The 15,988-nt window shown below is 38.8% G+C and overlaps 1 protein-coding gene across 4 annotated transcripts in view; it reads right to left on the bottom strand.

Moving 5' to 3' along the window:
• The window catches only part of st3gal3b (ST3 beta-galactoside alpha-2,3-sialyltransferase 3b), an 84,998-nt gene extending 80,388 nt beyond the window's left edge, over nucleotides 1–4,610 (bottom strand). For all 4 annotated transcript variants that reach the window (XM_053487279.1, XM_053487278.1, XM_053487277.1 and 1 more), the window contains exon 1: nucleotides 4,453–4,610. The gene's annotated coding sequence lies outside the window, so the exon portion shown is untranslated. The remainder of the gene's footprint in view (nucleotides 1–4,452) is intronic.
• Between the last annotated feature and the right edge of the window lie 11,378 nt (nucleotides 4,611–15,988).

Consider the following 15,988-nt stretch of genomic DNA (forward strand, 5'->3'; position numbering starts at 1 on the left):
GCACAAGACAAGATGATCAGATCTTGTATATATTAAAGGTTGTTTCGATGTTTTAAAGTTACTGTGCATGGGTCTTCCTTAGACATTCATGTCAAGCTGTTTAAAAGAAAACCTCATTTTCACAATTTATAAACCAAACAAACTGGAGCTTTTAAACGAGAATAACTTTTGTCCTGATGTGTTAATGCAGAATAGGTTCACACCGAAAATCGTATTAGATCTGAGACAATCATAACTACTTCCTTAGAGGACAAGTGTGAAATATTTTTGTTACTACAATGCAAATAAGTTAACATAACCGAAGTTAAATTTAGGACAGAAACTGTGAAATTTGCAACAGACAAATCAAGGTGAAACTTCTGACAAACTAAAAACTTTTCAAAAAATTCTAGTCAAGGATTTATGTGTTAAAACATGTAATACTATTGTTAGCTTAGTTTAATCAGAAAATGACATATAAAGGCATTCTGTACAATTGTATAGTTATGTGTGGATAAAAAACATAGGATTGACTGATGTCCACATACTTTTGACATTATCATATACAAAGTGGTTGTTCTTGTAAAATTGTCAAGGGATGAATCTTAAAAGTTATTATTAGTGTAAATTAAGGTTCAACTTGACAGGTGTTTAACTGATCTATAATGAGTGTTAAAAATCTATATATTTTTATATTATTAAAAAGGTGTAAGAAGGTGAAGAGACAACTTCAACATACACACACACACACACACACACACACGTTTGTCAATGACAAAAGTATATTTATTACCTAGAACATCGACAAATGAGTGGTTTATGGGGTGGACACTAATGTTGGCTTGGTTCAATCAGAAAATGACATCCAAAGGTATTCTGTACAACACAGTCATGTGGGGAGAAGATTGACATATGGATAGGATGTTCAGGAGTCCAGATGCTTTTGAGGTTATATCCTATACAGAGTGAGTGTTTGTGTGAATCTTTATTGTCAAAGTAAAGAAAGAATTTTAGAAGTTTTTACTCATTATTATTATTATTACTACTACTACTATGGTAAAAATAAAGATTTCTATTTAGATTTAGTTCAACTAGAAGTAGAACATGTGTGTTTAATTTATTTATAGTGAATGTGAAAAATATATATTTTTTATGTTATACATATAATACAAAAAATATGTGAGCCAAAGAAGCTACTACTCAAATTTATGCAACATCAAAGTGACCGATCTTGCTTCTCTAAAAAAAAAAAAAATTTTTAGTTGCTAACCAGCCATTTTGCAGAGATGATTTTACATATGGCCATTTTTCAGCGTTATGTCTCGCCTCAAACAATAATCATCACCAAAAATTTTTTTATATTTCTTTATGAGTATCAATACTAAAACTGGTGTAAGCTTTTAGAAGCATATGACCTGTAAAGATTTGTTGCTTAAATAGTTTTTTGGCAAAAGGTTTTAAAAAAAAAATCTGTAGTGTCCGTAACCATGTCAAATTCAAGTTGCAATATCTTAACAATTTTGCATTTTAAAATAATACACTTTTTCAGGTTTATGTCTTCATATGAAATCTAAATTGGCCAAGTTTTATCTGAACGACAGTTTAGATCATTGAAAGATCAGAATGAAAAAAACATTATTAGCCCGGGGTGTTTATTTTTTTTATCTGATAAAAATATAAATGTGTATGCATAATAAAAATAAAAAAAAAGCATGGAGTGGAAGATAATAATAATAATATGATAAGTATTATGAAAAATAGTGTTTTCACCTTTTTCACCTAGGTGAGACACTTTTAGCACCGATACCATGTCCTGGCCGATCGTAAGTCTAATCAGTATATAAAACATATTCACCATGATTCGGTGCTTGAACAAAGATGAAACTGCAAACAGATACTGTGTGTGAGTTTACAGTTCTGTATCATATATAGAGTGTCAATGTGATTCCAGTTTTGGGCACTGTGATTTCCCATTCGATCACACCAAAGTTTAGTGTCTAGTTCATCTCAAGCAGAACCTTTTAACTTTTAAAGTATAAAAACTTACAATTATCTAATTAATATGGTTAGATGGTTCACAGGCAATTCATAAGCATGTGCATGTATGTCTAATCAGATTACTCGGTCAGTACTAACTGTTGTATAATATGCACCGTGTAACTTGTGCTGATTATTTTTTTATGATTATGAGTGGTTATGTTTTTCATGCCAGTCTTCTGCTTCACAGTGCCACAACTGCACATAAACCCAGAAGCAGAAGTAGAAATAATAATCTTTCAAGGGACTTTAGATGCAAGTGGTCTGCCTTTCCTCTAAAAGACCAGGATCTATTTTTAGGAAATTTCATAGAATGTAACATTTAATAATTAATCCCAATAGTTCTGAATGAAAAACTAAAAAAATATAAACGATCAACAGAATAAAAATGATTTAACTGCGCAGCTCTAGTGAGTTAGCTAGATAATCGTAGTATGAATGCATTAGACATATCGACGTGCACCCTATTGAGATGCAGCATGCTGTTCATTTCACCTCTGGCCTTAAAAGGCAGTCTGCCATGTTCCAGAATTTTTCTTAACTTCTGTTTTAAAACGCTGTTTACATCCAGGAACATCAACTCGCCCTGCAATCATGAATATTCATTTAAAACTACAAAAAAAAAAAAAATTTTACAAAATAAATGTAACTAAATCCTCAGTGTGACTATTAACTCATCGACAAATGAGTCAAACCAAAACAAGTGACGGCGCATTTACGTTGAATTGTGAGCAAAACTGTACAACTTAGTTGTTTGTTTTAAACTCTGACACAGTATCATACATATTACAAATTTTTAAGGCGTACACGAGGTACATTTTAAAAAGGGGCAGCAAATTTTTAAAGGTATAATTGTAGAACTTACAATACCAAAAATTTTCACACACACACACACACACACACACACACACACACACACAGTGATGAAGGTAAATAACACAATTAACAAGTTAAATTTAGGACAGACAACTGTGAAATTTGTAACAGACAACTCAAGTTGAAACTTCCGACAGACTAAAAACGTTTTTAAAAATTCTAGTCAAGGATTTATATATGTTAAAACATGTAATACTATAGTTAGCTTAGTTTAATCAGAAAATGACATATAAAGGCATTCTGTACACTTGTATAGTTAGACTAACAGGACAGACTGATGTCCACATAGTTTTGACATTATCATATACAAAGTGGTTGTTTTTGTTGAATTGTTAAGGGATGAATCTTAGAAGTTTTTATTATTAGGCTAAATTTAAGTCAATAATTAAGACATATTTTGTAAAACAAAAAGATCAACATGACGAGTGTTACTGATCTATAGAGTGTTAAAAATAGATACATGTCTGCATTATTAAAAAGGTGTAAAAGAAAAAAAAACTTGCGAAGAGACAACTTCAACATACACACATGTTTGTGAATGATAAAAGTATATTCATTAACTAGAACATTAACAAACAAGTGGTTTATATCAGGAACCTTAAAAGTATCTGGACTCCTGAACATTCTAACCATATGTCAATCTTCTCCCCACGTGACTCCACCACACAGTGTGCAGAATACCTCTGTGTGTCACTGTCAGATTGAACCAAGCCAACATTACTTTAACACACACACACACATTATATATTAATTAGCTAGAACATGGCCAAATGTGTGATTTATTTAAGACACTAACGTTAGCTTGGTTCAACCAGAAAATACATACAAACGTGTTCTGTACAACTGTGTAGTGGAGTCATGTGGGGAGGACCAATTTTAGAAGTTTTTCTTCTTCTCCTCATTATTATTATTATTATTATTGAGGTAAATTTACGTTAAAAAAGAAGATTTTTATTTCCATTTAGTAGACCAGGAAGTTGAACGTGACGACTTTTTCATGTAGTTATAGTGAGTGTGGAAACACGTACTGTATATTTTGATATTTAAAAGGTTTAAGTGAACACCCGACGGTACTGTAAACAGCCTGGGAAACGCGTCAGCGCTTAGCTAGCTTAGCTAACTCTAACCGTCATAACGGTGGAATAGATTTTAAATTTAAATATTTGAAATGTTAAAGTCCTGAGAGAGTGAGCCGTTAGGCCTAAGCCCAGCGCGCGACCACCTCGGATCCAACGGCTGCTACACAGTCGAGTTCACGCGCAACAACAACAGGTCGGATAAAGAGAGAGAGAGAGGAAGAGAGAGGGGAAGAGGGAGGGAAAGATTCTCCATTACAGCCTTTAAAATGTTCCCTAAGACCAGACTGTGGTGTTAAAATACGAAATGTGTTCATTTTACACACTGACATGCTGAAGAAATGACACGAGAGGCTAACTCCACTAGCAAACCCATGAAAAGAGAGAGAGAGAGAGAGAGAGAGAGAGAGAGCGCATGCCTGGACACGGAGCTGTCTAAAGATTAAATCATGTTTTCTTCTCTTTTTCTTGGCGTGGTTGTTACCTGGTGTCTCAGTCCTCAGTCCTCAGAAAGCTCAGAAAAACAGCCTGAGCGCTGGCTTGGTTATTCCCCCTCTCACTCCATCCATCTCCTGCGTGTCCTCTGTCTTTTTAACTGAAACGTAAAGTAACGGTTTAGCCGCAGCTACCGTGTGTGTGTGTGTGTGTTTCCGAAAACACCCTCCCATTCTCTCTCTCGCTCTTAAAAAAAAAAAACCGCACTTATGGAGCAAGGTTGCCATCGCAAAAAATAAAAAACGTAAACTGACTGAGACACACACACACACACACACCTCTATTTATTAATCCCATTAAAATACAAATAATTTTTTTAACATACACACTCACGTGAACACATTTTCAAAAAACGTTTCTGGAATTGGTCACGTGACTTAATCTTTGGTGATACGTTTTTTTTAGTGGATTTTAAAAGCAAAAATAGGTTTATTTTATAAATATGTTTATTTTGCTCATTTACAGTCCCTCTTATCTCATGCCTACATAAAAAATCTTGAAGTAATCTTTTCTGTATTGCGATGAAACACTCCGCACACGCTACAGTACTGTACGTTAGCAGTAACGTTAGCGTTACGATAAAGTTACCTGCCTAAACGTGTCCTTTTCTACACATCGTTACAATTACTTGTTGACTTGTTACTTGTTGACTCAACAAGACAACGTATGTTTTGTCCTTAAAAATTAAAAATTTCACAAAAATTTACATCGGCATACAAACAAACGAAACAAAACCGACCGTCGGCTAAGTGCGAGAGCCGTTCAAAACAAAAGCTAAGCAAAGCGAGTTTACCAATAAAAATTTTTTGAAAGTCAGCGAAAGAGTCAACCCACCATACCCACGCTGCCTTCACATGCATTGAAAAGTTTTTTTTGCGCATCTTTTGTAATATTGGTAATATTTTTGGCGGCTGAAACAGATCATTTGCATTTACATTATTTCTTACGGGAAATTTTGTCAGGCGATATGAATTTTCACCTTGAAGGATTCGCCTGCAGTATGAATAAAATTCATACACTGCGGTTCCACAGTGGTTACTTTATGTTCTCACTTTGTTATAGGTATTTTCCCCAGGCCGCTCATTTTCCCCCTTACAGTATAAAGTACTGACACTGGAGACTCCTTCCACGCATGTTAAATATCTGACCCTTAATGTGTATATGTTCCTATGTGAACTCAATTCAGAACACTGTGCGATGCTAAACTCAAGTAATGGACTGTCCATCAGTGTCCCCAAAGATGTCTTGTTAAAGAGGAAATTCTGTGCTGCTTATCCTAAACAGTGTCACAGGAAACCTGGACCCGACCTATTCCAGGAAACTTCAGGCACAAGGTGGTGCCAGTGCCAGGGTGCCAGTCCATCACAAAGCCACACTCACACACACTCATGCACACACCTAATCCAATAATGTCTGTGGTCTGTGGGAGGAAACCGGAGGAGCTGGAGGAAACCCAACAAGCACAGGGAGAACATGCAAATTCCACTCACCCAGCAGACCAGAGGTGGGAATTGAACCCTGGACCCTGGAGGGCACAGTGCTGACCACTATGCTGCCTGACATTGTGTACAGCTCTTTAAAATGTATTTGAATTCTTATGAGACTACATGATGAACCATAGTAAATTCCATGTCCATGGTGCCAGAGAAGGTGTGTATCATCATGAGTTAAATGTTATACAGATTAATCACATCACAGTATGAGCGTCTAGACTTTCCACCAAGCGCTGACAGGTACAGTAGTAGTGATCAGAGGTGAAAACGCTCAATCTGGAGCCCTTGTGGGGTTTTTTGGGACAGTCATTCACTGTTAGACTCACATGGTGGGTTTCAATAACTAAATAACACTGACTTCTGGCACTTTCACAGAAATCAATGTTCCTTTTCATGGATAGGATGACTTTAGCATTTTTTTTTTCTTTTTTTTTTTTTTTTACCTGACAGTTTACACCAGTCAGCAATTGCATTATAATACTATAGAGGGCATTGTGTGTGTGTGTGTGTGTGTGTGTGTGTGACTGGTATCTGTTTCTCTACACCATTCAGTTTTGGAAGCTTCCTTCTAGGCTCCTTGAAAACACTCCTCATACACAATCTTCCTCATGCTTTCCACTGAATGTAGTCATTGTTGTTTTTGCCTCACCACTGACACGACACTGGACACGTGGTCCAATTCACGTCAGAAAAATATATCCAATCAGGGTCACATCAAGAAATAAAATTGTTTTGTGACGCTTCAAACTGCTACCACGATCACATCCTCAACTTAGATGAACCTACAGGCGTACGCTCACTACAAATCTACTCATTTAAACCATTAGAGAAAATCAAAATCTTTATGGTGTGATGTAGCTAAAAGTAAAGGAAGGCACATCGTCGTGTAGCCGATCGCTGGAATGTTACAGAGACAACATAAAGTTTGCTTTCATTTCATCCCATCGTCTCAAATGGCTGAACTTCACCATAAAGCCATTAGGTATGCAAAGATACCATTAAATTCAAATCAAATTCAAATTTTATTTGTCCCATACACAGTCATAAACAGAACGTTATGCAGTAAAATGCTTACACGACCGCCAGTGACCTTAAAAAGAGAATTAAAGCTTAAGAAATAAATATGAATAAAAGAAATACGGTAAAAAATTTGAAATCTAACTAGGATAAAAATAGAAGTATACTGTACATAAAATAGAAATAAAAATATACTGTACAATAGAACATTTAAAAAAAAAACAGAAATTTGGTGGAAGAAATGTGTGCAAATATGCATATAAAGTGTTTTATTAAGATGCTTTATTAAAGTGCAATGGTCCAGAATGTAAACATAAACGAAGTGTAGATGTGAGTGTAGATGTGCGTGAATGTGTCCATAGTGTCCATTGATGTTAAAAGATTGTATTAGTTCTGCATGGTGGTGTGGTTGAGACAGCGTATCGTCTGCGGGAAGAAGCTCCTCCTCAGTCCCTCTGTGTTGGCCTTCAGGGAGCGGAATCGCTTTGCTGACCTTAACAGAGAGAACAGTCCATAGTTGGGATGGCTGAGGTCCTTCACCATCTTCCTGGCCTTGGTCCAGCACCGCTTGCTGTAGATCGAGTGCAGGTCAGGGAGCTCGGTGCGGATGATGCGCTCTGCTGATCGCACCACCCTCTGTAGAGCTCGTCTACCCTGCATGGTGCTGTTCCGAACCAGGTTGTGATGTTTTCCGTCAGGATGCTCTCTATGGTGCAGGAGTAGAAATTCCTGAGCACCTTGGAGGGCAGTCTGAAGTCTCTCAAGCGTCTGAGGTGGTAGAGATGCTGCCGGGCCTTTTTCACCACGGTGTTGATGTGACAGGACCATGACAGGTCCTGCGTGATGTGAACACCGAGGTATCTGAAGCTGTCCACTCTCTCCACTGGGCTCCTGTTGATGACGGGGGTCTGGTAGTACATCATCATACATTTTAATGTGAAAAAAGTATATTATACTGTAGATTGAAATGCTATAAACTGTAAAATAATAACACAAAGAAAACACATCTGTAAATAACGCAAAATGAAGTCTAAGTGTAATAATTAACTTATAACACAAGAGCCGTTTGGACCTTTTGATTGTACAGAATAACAGAACACATTCCTGAGAGTATAAACTCCTTTTATTTCTCTATATAATCCCCTGCTCCACTAATGCACTTATCCCAGTGTTTCACTAGTGTCTGGACCCCATCAAGGTAGAAAGTTTTCTCAGTGTGTTGGAGAAACATTCATGTCTAAAACACCGGCCTCCCAGGAACTCCTATACTGGCATTTCCAAACTTATGGAAATGTCTGTGAGCAAGGTTAGGACTGTACAGGATACAGGATTCCTGTAACGTGCAAGTGGTGCTGGTGAATGATTGTGTGAACAGTTCACACAGACAAGCAAAAAGTTATCCGTCAAAGTTTAAGGATCAGGCGCTGAATGTTTACGACTGCAGTGATCTCCGAGCCACCTCGACCGGGCTCACCATTCCCAGGTGCACAGCCTTCTTTAAAACATTTGTATCGTTCAAATATATTCCAGCAACTAAGAGTCAATTTTCTTTGCGATTGTTCTTGTGGTTTGATTTTCCCACGTCTTCTATAAGCGATCTGAAGATTTAACCAACAGAATTGCCAAACACCTTCTTAAACTCTGTGATGCAATAATTAGTTCGAAAGACTTCAGCCAGTATCAGCTCATATCTGTAGAGACGGATCGACAGATATTAAATCAGAGAAGTAACCCGAAGCCTGATCTCTGTTCCACATCGAGGCGTGGAGATCCCATCCGAGGTCTAACTGAATAAACCCACCTGGAATAATGTGCTCCCTTAGGATTATAATGCTTCAGGTTTAGATTTTAAATAACTATTGTTTGGGTCTACTTTTTTTCTCCCATGATGCACTGCACTGTTGCTGCTTGTAATCACAAATCTGTTCAGCCTATTATTAAGTACTTAAGAAAAACATTATCCACTTTCAGTTTCGCTTCTCATTGTCGCTTTGATTGTTTAATGGAGGTTGAAAAACGAGCAATAGTATTTTACTTTGTTATCTGTGAAAGCAGAGCAGTTTAGCTCATTTTGCTACTGAGTTATTTTCATATCAGATCCTGTTAAAAGACCTCTTAACCGAAATTTTCACATAAACTTTAATATATGTATACAAGTCAAAGTGGAGCTGTGTTACGATTCAAATCAAGTCTTTAAACAACCAGTTTAACAAAAAAAACACCCTCTGTTTGGGTGTGATGCAAATACGTTTTTTGACTATGAATAGTTGTATTGTAAACATTTAAAGCAGCAATTAAACCACAGTACGTCTGCCTTCACGCCAGTCTAACGTGTAACTCCGTGACCTGAACCTTCACCTTCAGTGTATTTTTAGCTAACTTTCACTGTTCCCTCCCTTTTTTTTTTGGTCTGAGAATAGAGCGTCACTTCCTTCCTGCTGTTATGCAGAGTTTTCTTCTCACATACTGTAGACTTACAGAACCCACATATAGAGCAGGCTGTGTCTTCATATGACCTAAAAAGACAACAAAGAGGAATCTCTTCTTAAAAGATTGTGGTCGATGTAATTTAGGAACTGAATAAACTTTCATTATGAGACTAACACTGCAAGCATCCCGCTTTATGTTTATTATTATTCATACTAATTAAGTCATCTTTTATACCACTGATGAAAAGACAGGAGGCAGAGTTGGAGGTAGCAGAGCTGAAGATGTTGAGGTTCTCCTTGGGAGTGACAAGGATGGATAGGATCAAAAATGAGTTCATCAGAGGGACAACCCACGTTAGATGTTTTGGAGATAAAGTCAGAGAGGCCAGATTGAGGTGGTTTGGACATGTTCAGAGGAGAGATGGTAAATATATAGGTAGAAGGTTGCTGAGGTTGGAACTGACAGGCAGGAGGTCTAGAGGAAGTCCTAAGAGATTTATGGATGCAGTGAGAGAGGACATGAAGTTAGTTGGTGTGAGAGAAGAGGATGCAGAGGATAGGGTTAGATGGAGGCAGATGATTGGCTGTGGCGACCCCTGAAGGGGAACAGCCGAAAGACAAAGAAGAATCAAGTTATGTACAGGGTTGCATATATATATTTATATAAATGTATTATATAAATACAAATACAAATGATCTTTGTTAGCATGGCCTACATTAATTACTTAATTAATTTGATAAAAAGTTGACCTTTTTCATGCTAAATTTCTACTATGTTAGTGTTAAGGATGGAAAAACCCAGGACCTCTCCATCTTCTGACTAGTTTGGGTGATTGAAGGAGTTCCTGGGAAGCCAGCGTTTCAGAAGTGAAGTGAACCAGAAAGTGGGATCACGGCTCCAAACGTACTGAGAAAACCTTCTACCCCGACGGAGTCCAAGCGTGAGTGAGACACTGGGATAAGTGCATTAGTATAGCAGGGCATTATATACAGAAATAAAGGACTTTTTACTCTCATAACTGTCTTCTTCTTTGTCTTTCGGCTGTTCCCTTTCAGAGGTCGCCACAGCGAATCATTTGCCTCCATCTAACCCTATCCTCTGCATCCTCACACCAACTAACTTCATGTCCTCTCTCACTGCATCCATAAATCTCCTCTTTGGTCTTCCTCTAGACCTCCTGCCTGGCAGTTCCAACCTCAGCATCCTTCTACCGATATATTCACAATCTCTCCTCTGAACATGTCCAAACCACCTCAATCTGGCCTCTCTGACTTTATCTCCAAAACATCTAACGTGGGTTGTCCCTCTGATGAACTCATTCTTGATCCTATCCATCCTTGTCACTCCCAAAGAGAACCTCAACATCTTCAGCTCTGCTATCTCCAACTCTGCCTCCTTTCTTTTCTTCAGCGCCACTGTCTCTAAGCCGTAGAGCATTGCTGGTCTCACCACTGTCCTGTACACCTTTCCTTTCATTCTCGCTGATACTCTTTTATCGCACAACACACCTGACACTTTTCTCCACCCATTCCAACCTGCCTGTACCCGCCTGTTCACCTCCTTTGAACACTCTCCGTTGCTCTGGACCGTTGACCCTAAGTACTTAAAATCCTGCACCTTCTTTACCTCTGCTCCCTGTAGCCTCACCGATCCTCCTGGGTCCCTCTCATTTACACACATGTATTCCGTCTTGCTGCGGCTAACCTTCATTCCTCTGCTTTCCAGAGCATACCTCCACCTCTCCAAATTTTCCTCCACCTGTTCCCTGCTCTCGCTACAGAGCACAATGTCATCTGCAAACATCATAGTCCATGGAGACTCCTGTCTTACCTCATCTGTCATCCTGTCCATCACCAGAGCAAACAAAAAGGGGCTTAGAGCCGATCCTTGATGCAGACCCACCTCCACCTTGAACTCTTCTGTCGCCCCTACAGCACATCTCACCACTGTCTTACAGCTCTCATACATGTCCTGCACCACTCTAACATACTTCTCTGCCACTTCAGACTTCCTCATACAATACCACAGCTCCTCTCTTGGCACCCTGTCATACGCTTTCTCTAAATCTAAAAAGACACAATGCAACTCCCTGTTACCTTCTCTGTACTTCTCCGCCAGCATCCTCAAAGCAAATACTGCATCTGATGTACTCTTTCTAGGCATAAAACCATATTGCTGCTCACAAATGCTCACCTCTGCCCTTAACCTAGCTTCCACTACTCTTTCCCACAGCTTCATTGTCTGGCTCATTAGCTTTATACCTCTATAATTGCCACAGCTTTGCACATCTCCCTTGTTCTTAAAAATTGGCACCAATACACTTCTCCTCCATTCCTCTGGAATCCTCTCACTCTCCAAGATCTTGTTAAACAAACTTGTCAGAAACTCTACTGCCACCTCTCCTAAGCACTTCCATACCTCCACAGGTATGTCATCAGGACCAACAGCCTTTCCACTCTTCATCCTCTTCAACGCCCTTCTCACCTCACTTCTACCAATATTTGCTACTTCCTGTTCCACAACAGTCACCTCTTCTACTCTTTGTTCTCTTTCGTTTTCCTCATTCATCAACTCCTTAAAGTACTCCTTCCATCTTCCCATCACTCTCCTGGCATCTGTCAGTACATTTCCATCTCTATCTTTAATCACTCTAACCTGCTGCACATCCTTCCCATCTCTATCTCTCTGCCTTGCCAACCTGTACAGATCCCCCTCTCCCTCCTTACTGTCTAGCCTAGCATACAAGTCCTCATATGCTCTTTGTTTGGCCTTTGCCACCTCTACCTTCACCTTACTCTGCATCTCCCTGTACTCCTGTCTACTCTCTTCAGTCCTCTCAGTGTCACACTTCTTCTTAGCTAGCCTTTTTCCCTGTATACACTCCTGGACTTCATTCCACCACCAAGTCTCCTTGTCCACTTTCCCCATTACCTGATGATACACCAAGTACCCTCCTACCTGTCTCCCTGATCACATTGGCTGTAGTTGTCCAGTCAACTAAAAGCCCCTCCTGACCACCCATAGCCTGTCTCAACTCCTCCCTGAAGACTACACAACATTCTTCCTTTCTCAGCTTCCACCACTTTGTCCTTTGCTCTGCCTTTGTCCTCTTCACCTTCCTCACCACCAGGGTTATTTTACACACCACCATTCTGTGTTGTCTGGCTACACTCTCCCCTACCAACACTTTGCAGTCACTGATCTCTTTCAGGTTGCAACGTCGACACAAGATGTAGTCGACCTGAGTGCTTCTGCCTCCACTCTTATATGTCACTCTATGTTCCTGCCTCTTCTGGAAGAAAGTATTTACTACTGCCATTTCCATCCTCTTTGCAAAGTCCACCACCATCTGTCCTTTTACATTCCTGTCCTGAAGACCAAACCTGCCCATCACATTTTCATCACCTCTGTTCCCTTCCCCAACATGTCCATTGAAGTCTGCACCGATCACCACTCTTTTACCTTTGGGGATGCTCTGCATCACTTCATCTAACTCACTCCAGAATTTCTTCTTCTCTTTTACTCTCATAACTGTGTTCTTTAATAATAGATGGATGGACCTGTATGCATTATTAAAAGCGCGTAACATGTGATCATCCTGTTATTAGGAGATTGCTGAGCGTTTTGAGTTCAAATCCCAGGGTTCTTAGCCCTTAAAGGCTTAAGATAAAGGTACATTGCTTAAGATAAAAGTGTCTTGTATAATTTAAAAACATCACATTTTCTCTCCACATTTCTTCTTAAACCTGATGTCTTCCATTCCCGCCACAAATATTAGTCGTTTCCTGTGCGAGCGGAATCAACAGCAATTTTTAACACGTCAGATTTTAAAAAAAAAAAAATGGTTGAATGTGTCCAGCTCCAAAAAGTCAGCCCTTGTGTCAGTCCGGTGTCTAAAAAGGAAATGTGAAGTCGCAGTGCTTAAACACACACATACATGTACTGGATAATACAGTAATATTACTGAGGGTAAAGCCGCGAATGTGACGTCATTACAACACGCGCGATCGTTAATCTGTCCTGAACATGGACCTGGAAATTTTTCATATTGTAATTGTTGGTTGAGTAACTCTATCTCTATCCAAAGGTGCTAATCAAGATAATCGGTATCACATGCCGTGCATTGTCAAAGCCAGCTCTCGAATCCTCTTTGAAAATTCCTCTTTGTTATCGCTGATTGACGCACACTGCGTAGTCTCTATTCATTAGTGGTTTCCCTTCTTAAAACTTCTTTATCCATCTGTGTACGTTGCTCTAGGTAATAACCTCGTCTCCATGAGCATTCTGTAGCGCATTGTGTCATCATCAACCATGACAAAGGGGATTTTTAAAGAGGATTTGAGAGCGGGGGTCAACGGGACATGGAGCACCTTTGGATAGCAGAAGAGTATCTCTACCAACACATGCATTTTAAACCACCTACATCAGTTAATAAAAAAGAGTTTTGCCCACTGTGGTGTTACGTTCAGTACAGCTTTTGGATAGATTTACTTCATAATGCATCTATAATCTAATATATTTACCATGCACTTGAGGCAATGATGAACCCAAACCAGACAAAAAGATTTACGTTTTCTCATGTAGCCGTTAAAGATGAAAGAAAAGAACATTGCATGTTGAGTTGCAGTTTTTGTTATTTAACTGCTTATTGACTTATCACCTGTTTTTTTGTCCTGTAAAGGAGTTCACTGTTCTAAAGGAAATATTGATCGAGGAAGTTAAAGTTTAACCTGGCTAACTGACCAAAATGAAGGACTTCACAGTAATATGTTATATACCCAATACACTCGGCTTAAACTGACAAGTACCCATAAAAAAATTAAATATACTTTGGCCTATACTTATGTGTACTCTGGCGTATACTTAGGACAAGTATAATTAAGTGTTTTTGCCTTGTACATGGAGTTGAAGGTAAACGTGCTCTGTAATTTGGGGAGGAATAGATTAAAGTAAATAGCACGTGGGTGGACCTGAACCTGATGTTTTATGTACACAGTGTTATTAACCCTCAGGGGAGCAGATAAACTTTTGGCTGAATTTATTGGCAATTTTACCAAACTGTGGAAGTATTGAAACAGACCTCTTTTATACTGGATAATAATTTACAGTAAAGGTTTACTACTGTATATACAAGTGCAAATTTTTTGTAAAACTCAAACGTTTTATCGAATTCCATGATGGTTCTTGATTTTTATTTAATTCTACATTGTAAAGGAACGCTAAAGGCGCCAAAAATGCATTAATCTCCTTTGAACAGTTAATGGTGAGATGTTTCTGCTACTTCTGCTCTGTAGAGACTTCATAACGCCTCTAATCTGAGGTGCTGTTAATTGGTCATTTTTCAGGCTGATAACTCTAAATGAACTCCTCGTCTGTGGCAGAGGTAGGTTTTTGGTCTCGCCCTCCTGGGACGGCCTTCATGAGAGCCAGTTTCATTATGGTGCTTGACGGATTTTGCAAATGCACTTGACAATACTGTTCTTGCAAGAAATATTACAGAAAGGCTGACCTCTGTGTCTTAAAATAACAACTAACTGATGTTTTTGTTGTTGTTAAGTAATTACCTAATTCCATATGTGTTATTTTATAGTTTTGAAATCAGTAGTGTATATTACTATTCATATTTCCCTGTTTGGGTCAGTACACACATAATTATGTAAGGTTGACTAAAGAAGTGTGATAGGAAAAGGTATACAAGCAACAGAGATACAATCAACAGCCTAAAGAGGATTATCAGGCACAGCCGATTCAAGACCTTGGGAGGGCTTCACAAAGGAGTGGAGTGAGGCTGGAGTCAGAGCATGAAGAGCCACCACACACAGGCATCTTCAGGAAGAATGATCTACAACTGTTGAATTCCAAATATCAAGCGAATTCTGAACCAGAGACAACATATGATGTGTCTCACCTGGGATAAGGAGAAACTGAGGACTGCTGCTTATTGGTCCAAAGTCCTCTTTTCAGATCAAAGTAAATTTTGCTTTCATGATTTGGAAATCAAGGCCCCAGAGTCTGGAGTAAAAGATAAGGTGCACAAAATCCACAGAAGTCCAGTGTAAAGTTTTCAGCGTCTGTGATATTTGAGGTGCCATAACGTCTCCTGGTGTTGCTCCACTATCAAGTCAACACAGCGTCCACCAGGAGACCTGCCTACAGTGCCAAAACTTTCACTAACTGGGTACCTGACGGTAATATCACTGTTCTTGATTGGCCAGATAACTCACCTGATGCCTGAACTCTATGAGCTACTGTCAGGAGGAAGGTGAGAAACACCGACCCAACAATACAGATGAGCTGAAGGCCGCTTTCAAAGCAACCTGGTCTTCAGTAATAAAGTCTCAGCAGTGCCACAGGCTGATCGTCTCCATGCCACGCCACATTCCTGCAGTAATTCATGCTAAGGGAGTCCTGACCAAGTGTTGAGTCCATAAAACAGAAGTTGGACATTTCACTATTGTAAATCATATATATATAAATATATATATATATATATATATATATATATATATATATATATATTTTTTTTTTTTTTTTTTTTTTTTTTTAGAAAATTAGATAGGAAGTTATTCACATTTTTTAGATGAA

This window comes from Clarias gariepinus, chromosome 25 (genome assembly GCF_024256425.1).
Source record: "Clarias gariepinus isolate MV-2021 ecotype Netherlands chromosome 25, CGAR_prim_01v2, whole genome shotgun sequence".
Classification (NCBI taxonomy): Eukaryota; Metazoa; Chordata; class Actinopteri; order Siluriformes; family Clariidae; genus Clarias; species Clarias gariepinus.